General features: G+C 34.4%; 1 pseudogene; it reads left to right on the forward strand.

Annotated features, from left to right (window-relative positions):
• LOC107589738 (arsenite methyltransferase-like) overlaps positions 1-2,629 on the forward strand; it is a 49,055-nt pseudogene extending 46,426 nt beyond the window's left edge.
• Positions 2,630-13,109: the final 10,480 nt, after the last annotated feature.

Raw genomic sequence — 13,109 nt, forward strand, 5'->3', positions numbered from 1 at the left:
CTTTTCTATGTACTGTGAAAATTACAAATTAAATTGTGGAAGAAATTGGCAGTAAATCATGAGGCTTGTTGAACCTTTTTCTTGGGAAATCACAATTTGATTTATTTGGAATTATAAATTGAATAAAAGATCTTGATTGTGGACTTCCACAGTGATTTACCACCAAGAGCAGTAACAGTATGAGTCATGAATTGCGGGTAATTTCTATAGTGCAGAGCTGGCACGATTTCTACCAAATTTAAGTGATGCATTAAATATGTACTCCCATTGAGGTCAAGGAAGGCCTCAAAGTGAATTTCTTGACAGATTTTGCAAGAACGCTTCCTAAGGTCGAAGCTATTGTCTCCATTTACTAAATGAGAGTCAAATAAGGACACAACAGCTGCTTTGGTAGCAGCTCTTTTCTATCTGCCTTTTTCTCTTCTATTCTATCACACCACACACACACATATGCACATATTTGCAAGCACACACTCTGATCAGAGTTGGATGATGTCTGGGTTTTTCAGACACTGCGGCAGGCATCCAGACAGTCACCTGAAAACACACTCCATCTTTGAGAGCACTGCCGCCATTGCTTTCACCCTCCATTTCAATACGCCGCATATAAATGATAACATTTTCATTTCATTTTCACATTTCAATTTCTTGCACAACTGTAATAATGCCTTGAAAATGTGCTGTTGCAAGTCAAATCAATATTTTATGATCTTTTTTGCCTAATTTTAACCATGCGCTGTCAGACAGCCATTAGCGCCTGTGAGATTCACTTTAGTGTCGCCATTTAGATCTAGTCTGTAACTGATGCAAATGAAATTCTGGCTCCAAATCTCCCATTGTCCCTCTTCAACTCTGTTCCATCTCCTTGGTGCCCTCTACTTTGCTTTGTAGGTGTTGCCATGACAACCCAATCCCTGTGTACCCTATTTCATTTGGCAACCAACAATGAGGTACACTGTGGCAGTATTTGTATCGGCACCACCAAGGTCACTTTCTCTCAGCAGTCTGTCTCCCAAAGGTGGCAACTAGGGATGTAACGATTAACCGCAAGCCGGTTGAAAATCAATTAAAATATGTGACGATTCAAATCGGTTGAGATGCTAAACAAATCGCGATTAATTTAGGGGTAGGAGTTTATATGAATGTATGTCTGAGGGGAACTTACTGTCTTTAGAAAAGTTTAGATGGTATTTTTTCTTTTCATCTTGCCTCTGTATAATGCATATTAAAGTTCATAAGTGCAGTGCTACTTTGTTTTTAGCGGAAACCAAGGAAACGCTTTAAGCGCCACCTGCTGGCAGAGAGTGAATCTGCGTCTCATTCAGCTCGTCTGCTGTTTCTGTTTCAGATATTTTTTATGTAGTTTCACAAAACTGAAGTCAAACCTTTCTGTTTTTGTTTCAAATTTCGAAATTGTACAATGTAATTTAGATTCAAAACTGCTCATGTTGCATTTATGCAGCATCTTTGTTTGTATCATGATTCAAATGCAGTGGTTGCCTCTAATTTTAAATGGAGAGAGCACAGACAAAGCCTTAGTTTGTTTATATGAAGAGATTTATTTTATTTGTGTTACTTATTTATTTGATTTGGGGTTTGTTTTAAAATTTCAATTTAGTTTAGTTATTTACATTTACATTATATTTAAATTTGGTCATTTAGCAGACGCTTTTATCCAAAGTGACTTACAAATGAGGACAATAGAAGCAATCAAAACCAACAAGAGAGCAATAATATCCAAGTGCTATATTAGTATATTATTAAACATGCAGCATTTTGTCCAAGCAATAATAAAAGGACACATTTAATTTATAATTGGTCTTATATCTCATTTTGTAAAAAAAAAACAAAACCGCCACTCGAACCCTGAAACCACAATTGCGAATCGAATCGTGAGTTGAGTGAATCGTTACATCCCTATCCTCATGTTGGCCAGCCCACCGTGAGGTACTGAGCAGACACGGTGTGCACGGACACTATTTGATTTGAAAAATATGATATGCTATGATTAAGACTTTGTTTCTCAGCCACCAGGTCACATTTTGCTGACATGTTTTCTTGAAGCTGGCTAAATAATCCATCAATGCAGGAAAACCTCACTGCGTCTCATATACTGAGTTTTAAATTCACTGTAATTGTAGGGGTATTTTCATGGAATGTTTACGTCATTTTCTGTTTGCAAAAAACTGCATATTGTCCCTTATATGGAAATGTAGCTGTTATTTATGGCCAATATGTAGGTTTACCGCGGATGAGTCGAGCGCCAATCTCTAAAACCCTCTAATAAGATGTTAAATGTGTGGTTTCGGCTCAAATTGAAGTACCACAGATTGAGCCATTTTAAATGATGTATATGTGCGATTGTTGCTGAAACAGTGCTGTGTGTTTCATTTGCAGGCAACCGGCGGTGTTTAAGCAAAGCTCCTCAGACTTAGCACATCTCCGCACCGATGAGCTGAGAGGTCAATGAGTTTCTGGGCTGCCACAGCGACTGCCAAGTACAACCAGACACACTCTATTAGATGCATTATAAAACTGTTGAAACTCTGTCTCTTTCTCTCGCTCTGCTTTTCTCTCACACACCGAATACAAAATAAATACACCCTTTTATTACTTTCAAAATGCCTTTGACCAGACTTTGTTCAATAAAGGAATAAAAGGTGAATAACTTTATTCTCTTGCTTGTTTTTTCAATGAAACATACTGAGACTTTTATACACAGGACATACTACAAGAGATTTTAACAGGTCAACTAAAACCCTCTAATAAGATGTTAAATGTGTGGTTTCGGCTCGAATTGAAGTACCACAGATTGAGCCATTTTAAATGATGTATATGTGCGATTGTTGCTGAAACAGTGCTGTGTGTTTCATTTGCAGGCAACCGGTGGTGTTTAAGCAAAGCTCCTCAGACTTAGCACATCTCCGCACCGATGAGCTGAGAGGTCAATGAGTTTCTGGGCTGCCACAGCGACTGCCAAGTACAACCAGACACACTCTATTAGATGCATTATAAAACTGTTGAAACTCTGTCTCTTTCTCTCGCTCTGCTTTTCTCTCACACACCGAATACAAAATAAATACACCCTTTTATTACTTTCAAAATGCCTTTGACCAGACTTTGTTCAATAAAGGAATAAAAGGTGAATAACTTTATTCTCTTGCTTGTTTTTTCAATGAAACATACTGAGACTTTTATACACAGGACATACTACAAGAGATTTTAACAGGTCAAAATTGTCTTTGCTGTTTTAGTTGGATATGATGGCATTTGAGTATAAATGTATAAAATGTATTTCACTCAGGCCGATTAATCTGAAGACATTTGGACATTTTAAGCATTTAACGGCATTGCCCTGTGCCTGATTGGCTGATTATTGGATGTTTTTTTATAATTATTAAATGACAATAAATAAATTAATAAAAAAAAAATGTCTTGTGAATTTTGCAAATGCTATGTAAAATATTAGATATATTATTAAAAAATATAATTTAATACTCATATTATAAAACATAAAATAACCTTTTGTGTAAAATATTTAACTAATATTCTGAGTATGAAACAATAAATATAGCGTTAAAGTTTTTTAATTCAAAATATTTTATATAATTTCTGCATTATATTGCTCTTTAGATATCAGCATCAGTCTGTCCTGACTGGCCAGTTAATAGAAGTGGTCATTTTACAATAAGTAATGCACTTTTTAAATTTTATTTCAGAGGAGAATTTCTCTTAATTTTTGTAACTATTGTGTAAAGTAATACATCTTATTTTATTAATAAATGTTATTTAATGCATATATTATAAAACAATTCATTTTAAATAAAACATTTTTATTCATTATTTTAATTTAAATTGAGCATTATATTGGCCTGCTGTTTAGATATCAGCATCAGCCTGTCCTGATAGGCCTAATTACAGAAGTGGCCATTTTACAATGAATAATGCACTTTTTTTAAATTATACACCCACAGTTAAAAAATCCTATTAATTTTGTAAATATTGTGTAAAATATTAAATAATATTTTATTATATATATAATATATAATTTAAAAATAAAAATAATTTATAATATATTATATTTATTAATATTTTAATACAAATAATATAAAGCATTATAAATAAATTTAAAATAAATAAGTATATAAAAACATATTGTGATTCTCCCAGCTAAAATCATTCATCTCTCTTCCATAGCCCCCTCTCTCCACCAGTGAGCTGAGGCAGTGAATGAGAGCTGCATTCTAATAGGTTGAATCCGGTCACTGCTGTAGGGGGGTACCGTGGGAGTCCAGACAGAGAGCCAGATGCAGACAAAAGTCCCATGCTTCACCCAATTTACCTGCCACAGACACCACCTGGTACACAACCTGACCAATCCACAATACCCCCTCTATTGTTCTCTTGTCAAGGGCAATGAAAAGAATAGCTCCTTTTTCCTATACAAGCTTTTCCCATAAGCCACACTTTGAGCATTAGTGCTTTATTGAGACATCCACTGAAAATGAATGAGGCCGATTAAACCGAAGCGGCACTTCTTTTGGTTCAGATTTGGCAGACTGGCTTAGTAACAGCCACAGGTCTCCTGTGTATTACCATATCATGAATCTCGAATGTCAATTCACAAGCCACACTTTGAGCATTAGTGCTTTATTGAGACATCCACTGAAAATGAATGAGGCCGATTAAACCGAAGCGGCACTTCTTTTGGTTCAGATTTGGCAGACTGGCTTAGTAACAGCCACTGGTCTCCTGTGTATTACCATATCATGAATCTCGAATGTCAATTCATTGGTTGGTTTTATCCCTCTGCATGCATCAGATTTGCATCAGCCACGAACCCGACATGTGAAATTTAAGCTTATACGGAAGGACGTGAGGCAGCCAAATCAAACATTCTTTTAAGTCAAGCATTTTGCAGAGATTTTAGGCAATTGGAAACACAATTATAGCTCTTTGTACTCTGCAAAGCAGCAGATAGCATATGGTCACAAATATATCTTAAATTATGCGTCTAATCATATATATATGGTGCCATAAAGCTACAATCGTATTGCTCCAACTTTGATATTGTTGCTCAACTAATATTATGTTTTGTAATAGTTCACCAAAAATAAAAATTTGCTTAAAGTTTATTCACACTCAGGCAATCCAATATAGATGAGTTTGTTTCTTCATTGGAACAGATTTGGAGAAATTTAGCATTACATCACTTGCTCACCAGTGGATCCTCTGCAGTGAATGGGTGCCGCCAGACTGAGAGTTCAAACAGCTGATAAAAACATCACAATAATCTACAAGTAATCCACATGAATCCAGTCCATCAATTAATGTCTTGTGAAGTGAAAGCTGCATGTTTGTAAGAAAAAAAATCCATCAAGACACAAAATGGATGGTTTTCACTGGAGGAAGTGTTGTTATGGTTCATGGTTTAAAGTTAAAACACCTTTATGATGGTTGTTGCAGCTTTTTGCTTCACAAGACGTTAGACTGGAGTGGTGTGAATTACTTGTGGATTATTGTAATGTTTTTATCAGCTGTTTGGACTCTCATTCTGATGGCACCCACCCCATTCACTGCAGAGGATCCACTGGTAAGAGAGTGATACATTTCTAAATTTCTTCAAATCTGTTGAAGAAACTCATCTACGTCTTGGATGGCCTGGGGGTGAGTACATTTTCAGCAACTTTTCATTTTTGGGTGAACTATTCCTTTAATTTGCTTATCATTCAAAAATGTTTAACTCAGATACCCAAATAAATGTGGAATGTACCAGCTACTGCATATTGGATGGAGTTATGAATGTTTTGAAGCTGGTAGCCTAAGGGCTGGAGAGATGCATACCTCTCTCCCTTCACAGGCCTCCGTCTAATTATACATTCCACTGAGAGATCTCTACTCAAATGGCCTGATCCCTACATGTGCAAATTCATATTTCTATCCAAACTGTACACCAGCCCCAAAAGAGAAAAAACGTTTTGAAAAAAATAAATAAATAAATAAATTGGAAAAGATTATTTCTAGTTAGTTATACAAACAAAATAAATATCAGTAATCACACACACACACACACACACACACACACACACACACACACACACATATATATATACATATATACATATGTATGGGATAATGTACATCCAGCCGGTTGTTATCTCAGAATAAACCCGGACAGGGTGATCAGGACTCTTGTATCAGCCTGAAAGGGTTTATTCTGAGATAACAACCGGCTGGATGTACATAACTTACTTGCCACACAAGTAAATAATTAGACGCGAAATATTGATTTGAGTTGAAATATTTCAGCGTACAAAACAATCGTAGCAAAATGGCAGCAGCTGCGCTTGTATGAAACGAGAGCGAGTCCGCAATACCAGGATGATATAAATAATTGCACACCATTTTGAATCGAGTTTTAATATTTTATTAGCTAAACAAACGCAAAGCTTCCGCCAAGAAAAAATAGTTCAAGCAAGAGTACAGCGCCGACTGCAGTTACCCGGATGAGCCTGTGTTATTAGCTTTTACCGGTTGCTATCGAGGGATAAAATACCTCGGAATGTCGCGACTGACCAATCAGAATCAAAAATGTCACAACTAAATGGTCTCATTTGTGGGGTTGAAGCTCATTTAGCCATTCTCAAATGGATTGATTGAAATAGCTACAGACAGAAACAAAAGTGTGACCAAAACAGGTGGGTGAAGAGAATTAAACCAGACCAAGAGATGCACCAACAGCTTTCAAACTTAGAGCGGTTTAATTATGTTGCCTATGTTTCATAGGTTATTTGTCTTTACTGAGCTGAAATTGTTCAATAATAACAAGCAAATAGATTACTCTATGTTGAAATCTTCCATTGCAAGACCAGAAATCATTTTTAACTTAAAATTAATTTGCCATTGCACTTCATGCCATTAATAAATTAAAATGAAACAGATTTCTCTTTAAGTAGCATATAATGCACAACTAAAGCAAAATGCTATTCTATTGCAATATCGTGCAAATAAAGCAGTAGGATCCAGTGTAAAGGTAAAGTCTGCCATCTAGTGGTTTAAAGAATATATTGCCTATTTTTTAACAATGAAGGACACCCCGTTTATAAACCAACCTTATTTTGTTATTTTGATAACAATTTTATAAGAAAATAAGACTTATAATTAGATTATGCCTATAATTATGCCTTTTCAATGCCTTGTATATATGAAAATATGAATATTTTACAGTCTTAACTTCACTGCTCTAAAAATTATTGTTGACATTTTGAACAGGTATTTAGTTTACATTTCATTTCATTTCCATTTTTGTTATGCAGCAGCCATTTAAAACAAAAAAAAGTCAATACATTATTTTATTTTATTTCATTTGATTGTGGTTTTCCATTATAATAAATTGAAATTTATGTATTTCTCAGTCTGGGCTTTAATCTCACTACTTGAACATTTTTAAAGGATTGATATGCTACTGAACCGTATTTATTTCCTCAACCCCCAATGGATCAGTAATTTCAACCTAATCTATCCTCTTTATTTTTCTGGAAAGAGTGGGCGACCGTTTGTAAATTGTATGGGTCTGGCTTCTGGTCTCATTCGCTTCCAGCTGTTTTTAGCTGCACAAAACAGCTTGTTTTGTTGCTCAATATTGCAAACTGGTGTGTCTTACCATATTATTTTAATGTATTATCTTAATTATGAACACATTGGTTTGTAGTGCAATCAGTTTTACCATTTACTGCACTTTGTTATTCTCCTGGTAATTTCCCTACAGCGGCTAATGAACCAGAAGTCTCGCACATTTACAGAAAACGACTTGCTTCCGTGTTGAAAAATAAAGTGGATAGGGCAAAGGTTACTGTTCTCAGTCATGTGGTGATTAAGGTAAAAGAAAGTAAGTAAGCTAAGATATTCTACCAGTGTGATTTGAAATCCTACCCTGTAGCTGGAGGAAGAACGAAATTAACATATTTAAATTTCAGCATGTTTGCTTGCAGGAAATGCTTTAATAGAGGTCAAAGCAGCTGTGCCGTAGGCTCTCGCATATGCACATTTTCAAGCAATATAGACAGACAGGATGGTGCAGGAATATGCCAAGCTCATAAGAGCATGATGAAGTCCTTTGAGATAAACATATTCAAATTTCTGCCTCCAGCTCACTGGAAAATGTTTACGAAAAAAGCAAAGAAATACGCTGTAGGCCAAAAAGAGTGATTGATGCTTCACAGTGATGCTGACCTTCCATAAAGCCCTTCATAAAAGTCCCTCCTTTGAACATAAATAAATACATAAGTAATTAACTAACTAAATATGTAAGTAAATGAATGACAGATTAACTAACTAACTAAATTAATAAATATCATTGTATTTTAGTACATACCTAAAGATCATTTTTATTGGGCCCCCAAAAGTGTGAAATTAACTTCTTATAATATATTTTTAAAATGATTACATTTTAATAATCAATTAAATGTTATTGATAATTGCTTTATGGTCAAAAAAGGACGTTATGCACTCCATAAATACTGAACACATCGGAAGATAGTTTCAAAATACCTAATAAATAACTATATAACTAGATAGACAGACATAGATAGATAGATAGATAGATAGATAGATAGATAGATAGATAGATAGATAGATAGATAGATAGATAGATAGATAGATAGATATATAGATAGATAGCAACCAAAACATTACCCCATTGCCCACAAGAGGGAAGTATTTGCTCATATTATAGATCAATGTGCTAGTTATGAATTGAAAACACTATCAAACTCAGTTACACTATCAACACTCAGTGTGACACGTATATGGCTACTGAAATATATTTTGATTCTGACTTCACAGTTTGACAGATAGCCTAATATTTGTGCAATTAGTCCAAATTTAATGAATCTCTGAGTCTGTTCTCCATTTCTCACAAACATGAGACTGTCCATAGAGAACATAATGTTTGTGATCTAAGAATAAAAGCTAAACCTAATGATGCCCACTCACAAATCAATTAAAATTGAAAACAACGGCACAATAAACAACCTGTTTTGCATATTAATATTAGACGAATTGAATCGTGAAATTAGGGTCAAATCATGAAAATAGGGTCTTAATGAAAAGTCTATAACATACTTTGGTTAAAATTTCTCAATTGTAGTATAAAAAACACCCTTTTTACCATGTCTAAATCACCTCTGTTTTCAGCAGGCCGATGTAGTCCGTGTTGCTTTAAATGCTAATGAGCTCTGCTGACCCCGCCCCTCTCTTCTGTGGGGTGACCAGCAGACTGTAAACTTCAACCCTAACCCTAACCCTAACTTCAACTTCAGACTGTAAACTTCAAAATTAAAATTTGAAATCAGAAAATATCTGAGAAAATTTAGTAGTACAATAGCTAAATCACAGCATCTCATGGAAGAGAAAACTGTTGAAGAGATTTTATCATTATCCAGTGTTCCTACTGACAATTTATTGGATGAGCAGAGAGTGCGCCTAACAGAACTACAAAATAAGCTTGATGATATGTACAGCACGCCAGCACAGGGAGACTTTATTCGATCGAGACAAAAATGGTTAGAGCATGGAGAGCAGATGTCTGCTTATTTTTTCAAACTTGAAAAGTCTAGGGCTAAATTCAAAATTCTATTTCCAAAATGAATATTAATGGATCTATTACAGATAACTTTGATACAATTTCTAGATTTTATAATTATTACTCTAATTTATACACATCTAAATTTAGTGAGCTTAATGTCAACTTTTTGTAAGCATTTAGAGAATGTAAATATAATTAGTCAAAAGACCAAATATTATGTGATTCCCCAATTACTATTGCTGAAATTAAGGATGCAATTGAACATCTGAAATGTAATAAATCACCCGGTAGTGATGGAATTACTGCTGAATTCTAGAAGCAGTTCTCTGAGATTCTCGTCCCGTTCCTTTTTGAAGTGTATTCTGAAAGTTTAAAGTCCTCTGAACTTCCTACAACTATGACTCAAGGGGTAATCTGTCTAATTCCTTAACCCAAGAAAGATTTACTGCTTATTGATAATTGGAGACCCATTAGTTTGTTGAATAATGATTACAAAGTATTTGCTCTTGTTTTTGCCCAAAGATTTAAATTAGTATTAGATTCAATAATTGATGAAAATCAATCTGGGTTTATGAGAAAAAGACATATATTTAATAATATCAGACTTATTTTTTGTCTTATTGATTACTCTGATCTCATTAAAGAGGATAGTTTTATATTGTTTTTAGATTTTTTTAAAGCCTTTGATACCGTCGAGCATCCTTTTATTTTTTATTGTTTAGAACGCTTTGGGTTTGGCCGCTATTTCTGCAATGCCATGAAAACTCTTTATGTGGGTGGCAATAGTTCAGTTAAATTAAGTCAAGGCACAACACAAAGATTTTATCTGAAAAGAGGTGTGAGGCAAGGTTGCCCAGTTTCAGTTGATCCTTTTCTTATTGTTGCTCAGGTGTTTAGTAATTTTATTAAATCAAGTGAGTTAGAAGGAATTCAAGTTGAAGGGAGAAGTGTCCTGAAAAGTCAGTTGGCCGATGACATGGCTCTTTTTTTTTTTAATGCTTGTCAAATTCAGTCGGCTATCAAAATTATTGAAATTTTTTCCAGTGCCTCGAGTCTTTGCTTGAATTTACAAAAATGTGAATTGTTTGCCTTGAAGAGTTGTCATGACAAATCCATTTGTAATATTCCCGTAAAGGATGCTCCAATCTATTTAGGTATGGCTATTTCCAAAAATGAACAGGACAGAATCTCACTAAATTTTAATCCTGTAATCAAAAAAGTAAAGAGCAGATTTAATATTTGGTTATAGAGGGATTGATCTCTTAAAGGACGTGCTCTGCTGGCTGAAGCGGAAGGTATCTCTAGGCTTACCTATGTTGCTTCCTCAATTCATTCAGATAGTAAAATAAATAAGATAATTGATCAAATTAATCATTGACAAATTGATCATGTTAAATTTTTTGTGGAAAAACCGTGTGCATTATATTAGAAAATCTGTGGTAGTTAATTCATATAAAAATGGTGTTCTTGATTATTTAGATTTTTCTATCTTAAAGGGGTCCTATTATGCTTTTTCATTTTTTCAACTTTAGATAGTCTGTAATGTTGCTGTTTGAGCATAAAAAATTTCTGCAAATCTACAAAGTTCAAAGTCCACTTCAAAAGGAGATATTTTATTGAACAGAAATCACTTTTCAAAAACTACAACGAACGACTCGTTTGGACTACAACGCATATTTTCTGGGATTTGTGATATCACAAATATCGACGAATGGGACGAGACCTGGTTAAGCTGCACTAGAGAAGGCAACGAGTGTTATCACTATGTCGGAGACACGCTAGCTTTCCCAAGGTAGACGGATTTAGAGTGGTTACAATCATCCGGGTTTAAATCACGCTCAAATTGATTTGATTTTGACGCAATATTTACACTGAAGCTCGCAGGCGGCTATGGTAAGGGGCATGACATTTCCCGACCAGGCGCCGAGTGCTGCCAATCACAACACACACTGGCCCAGCTGACCAATCACAGCACATTTCGTATTTCAGAAGGTGGGCCTTCATTTTATACAGGAACTATTCGAGCCGTTCATGCCAGACTGGGGAGAGAGGTGTTGTAATAATGTAAAATATGTGAAAAACCTTCAATATTATAATAATGTAGTACCAACTGACTCTCATATATATTTTACAGCATTAGTTGAGAGATTTTTTTTCCTTGAGAAAATTTGGCATGTACTGTACCTGATATACAGTATATCCAAAATAATCGATATTGAATCGAATCAAATCACAAGTTTGTGAATGAGAATGTAATATGTAATATGTGAAAAAGAATGTGTTTTTCGAACAACCTGGTATGAGAGCCTGTTCTAGTACACCCCCAAAACAAAATCAAGACTTTGTAAAAGAGCATAATAGGACCCCTTTAAATAACACTTTCAAAATTAACTGGTTGAAGTATTTTTTGAAAAACCCTTCTTCTGTGTGGAATACATTATCTACTACGGTTTTTGACCAACTTGGTGGTCTCTCATTTTTGTTAATGTGTGATTACAAGATTGAAAAACTGCCTGTTAAATTGTCAGCTTTTCACAGGCAAGTGCTTTTGGCTTGGAAGTTAATTTACAAGCACATTTTTTCGCCACACCAGTATTATATCTGGAATAATTGTAATATTCTGTATAAACACAAGAGTATATTTATGAAAACCTGGTTTGATAAAGGGATTATTTTGGTAGGACAGTTGTCGAATTCTCAGGGGTATTTAATGACTTATGATGCATTTCTTTCATATTTTAATTTCCCTGTAACCCCAAAAGAATATGCCTCTGTAATTGGAGCTATCCCTTCTAGTATTGTGTCTTTATGTAGAGGTATTTCATACTCTAAACATGCTTCTTTACTTCACCCTGCTGACACTTTCTGTGGCAGAATTCATTTTTCATCTAGCAAAAAAAATAAGGCTATACGTTTATTATTTCAAAAGTAAATTGTTAGTAAACCAAGTACTATTTTCTATTGGTCTAAGTTTATTGGAAATATTAATTGAAGGAAAGTTTGGGTATTACCTAATAAATATCTAATTACAAATAAAATTAAAGAAATTTCATTTAAGATACTGCACAAATGTTACCCTGCTAAGCATTTTTTAAATTAAATTGATAGTAAATTGATCATTCTGTTCATTACACCCAGAAACAGTACCTCATATTTTCTGGCATTGTCAATATAGAAAGAGGTTATGGTGGAAGGTTTCTAGATTTATAAATGACAAAGTGTTGTGCAACTTTCTTCTACTATATGAACATGTAATATTTGGCTTTTTGAGCTATGACAAGAAGTTTGAAAATGAGGCTTACATTATCAATCTCTTGATTATACTAATTTCATATTCACCGTTGTAAATTCAGCAATCAGAAACCTCTTTTTTCTGTGGTACTTAAGGAATTAGATATGTATAGAAGCACCATTAAGGAGAGTACAAACAAAAGAGCTGTAAAAACGGTGTATTTATTTGGTATATTTAAATTATTGTGACTTAACAAGGCCTTTAATTTTTTTGTTATTTTATTTGTTGGTT

The sequence above is a fragment of the Sinocyclocheilus grahami genome, unplaced genomic scaffold, assembly GCF_001515645.1.
Source record: "Sinocyclocheilus grahami isolate Dianchi unplaced genomic scaffold, SAMN03320097.WGS_v1.1 scaffold119.1, whole genome shotgun sequence".
NCBI lineage: Eukaryota > Metazoa > Chordata > Actinopteri > Cypriniformes > Cyprinidae > Sinocyclocheilus > Sinocyclocheilus grahami.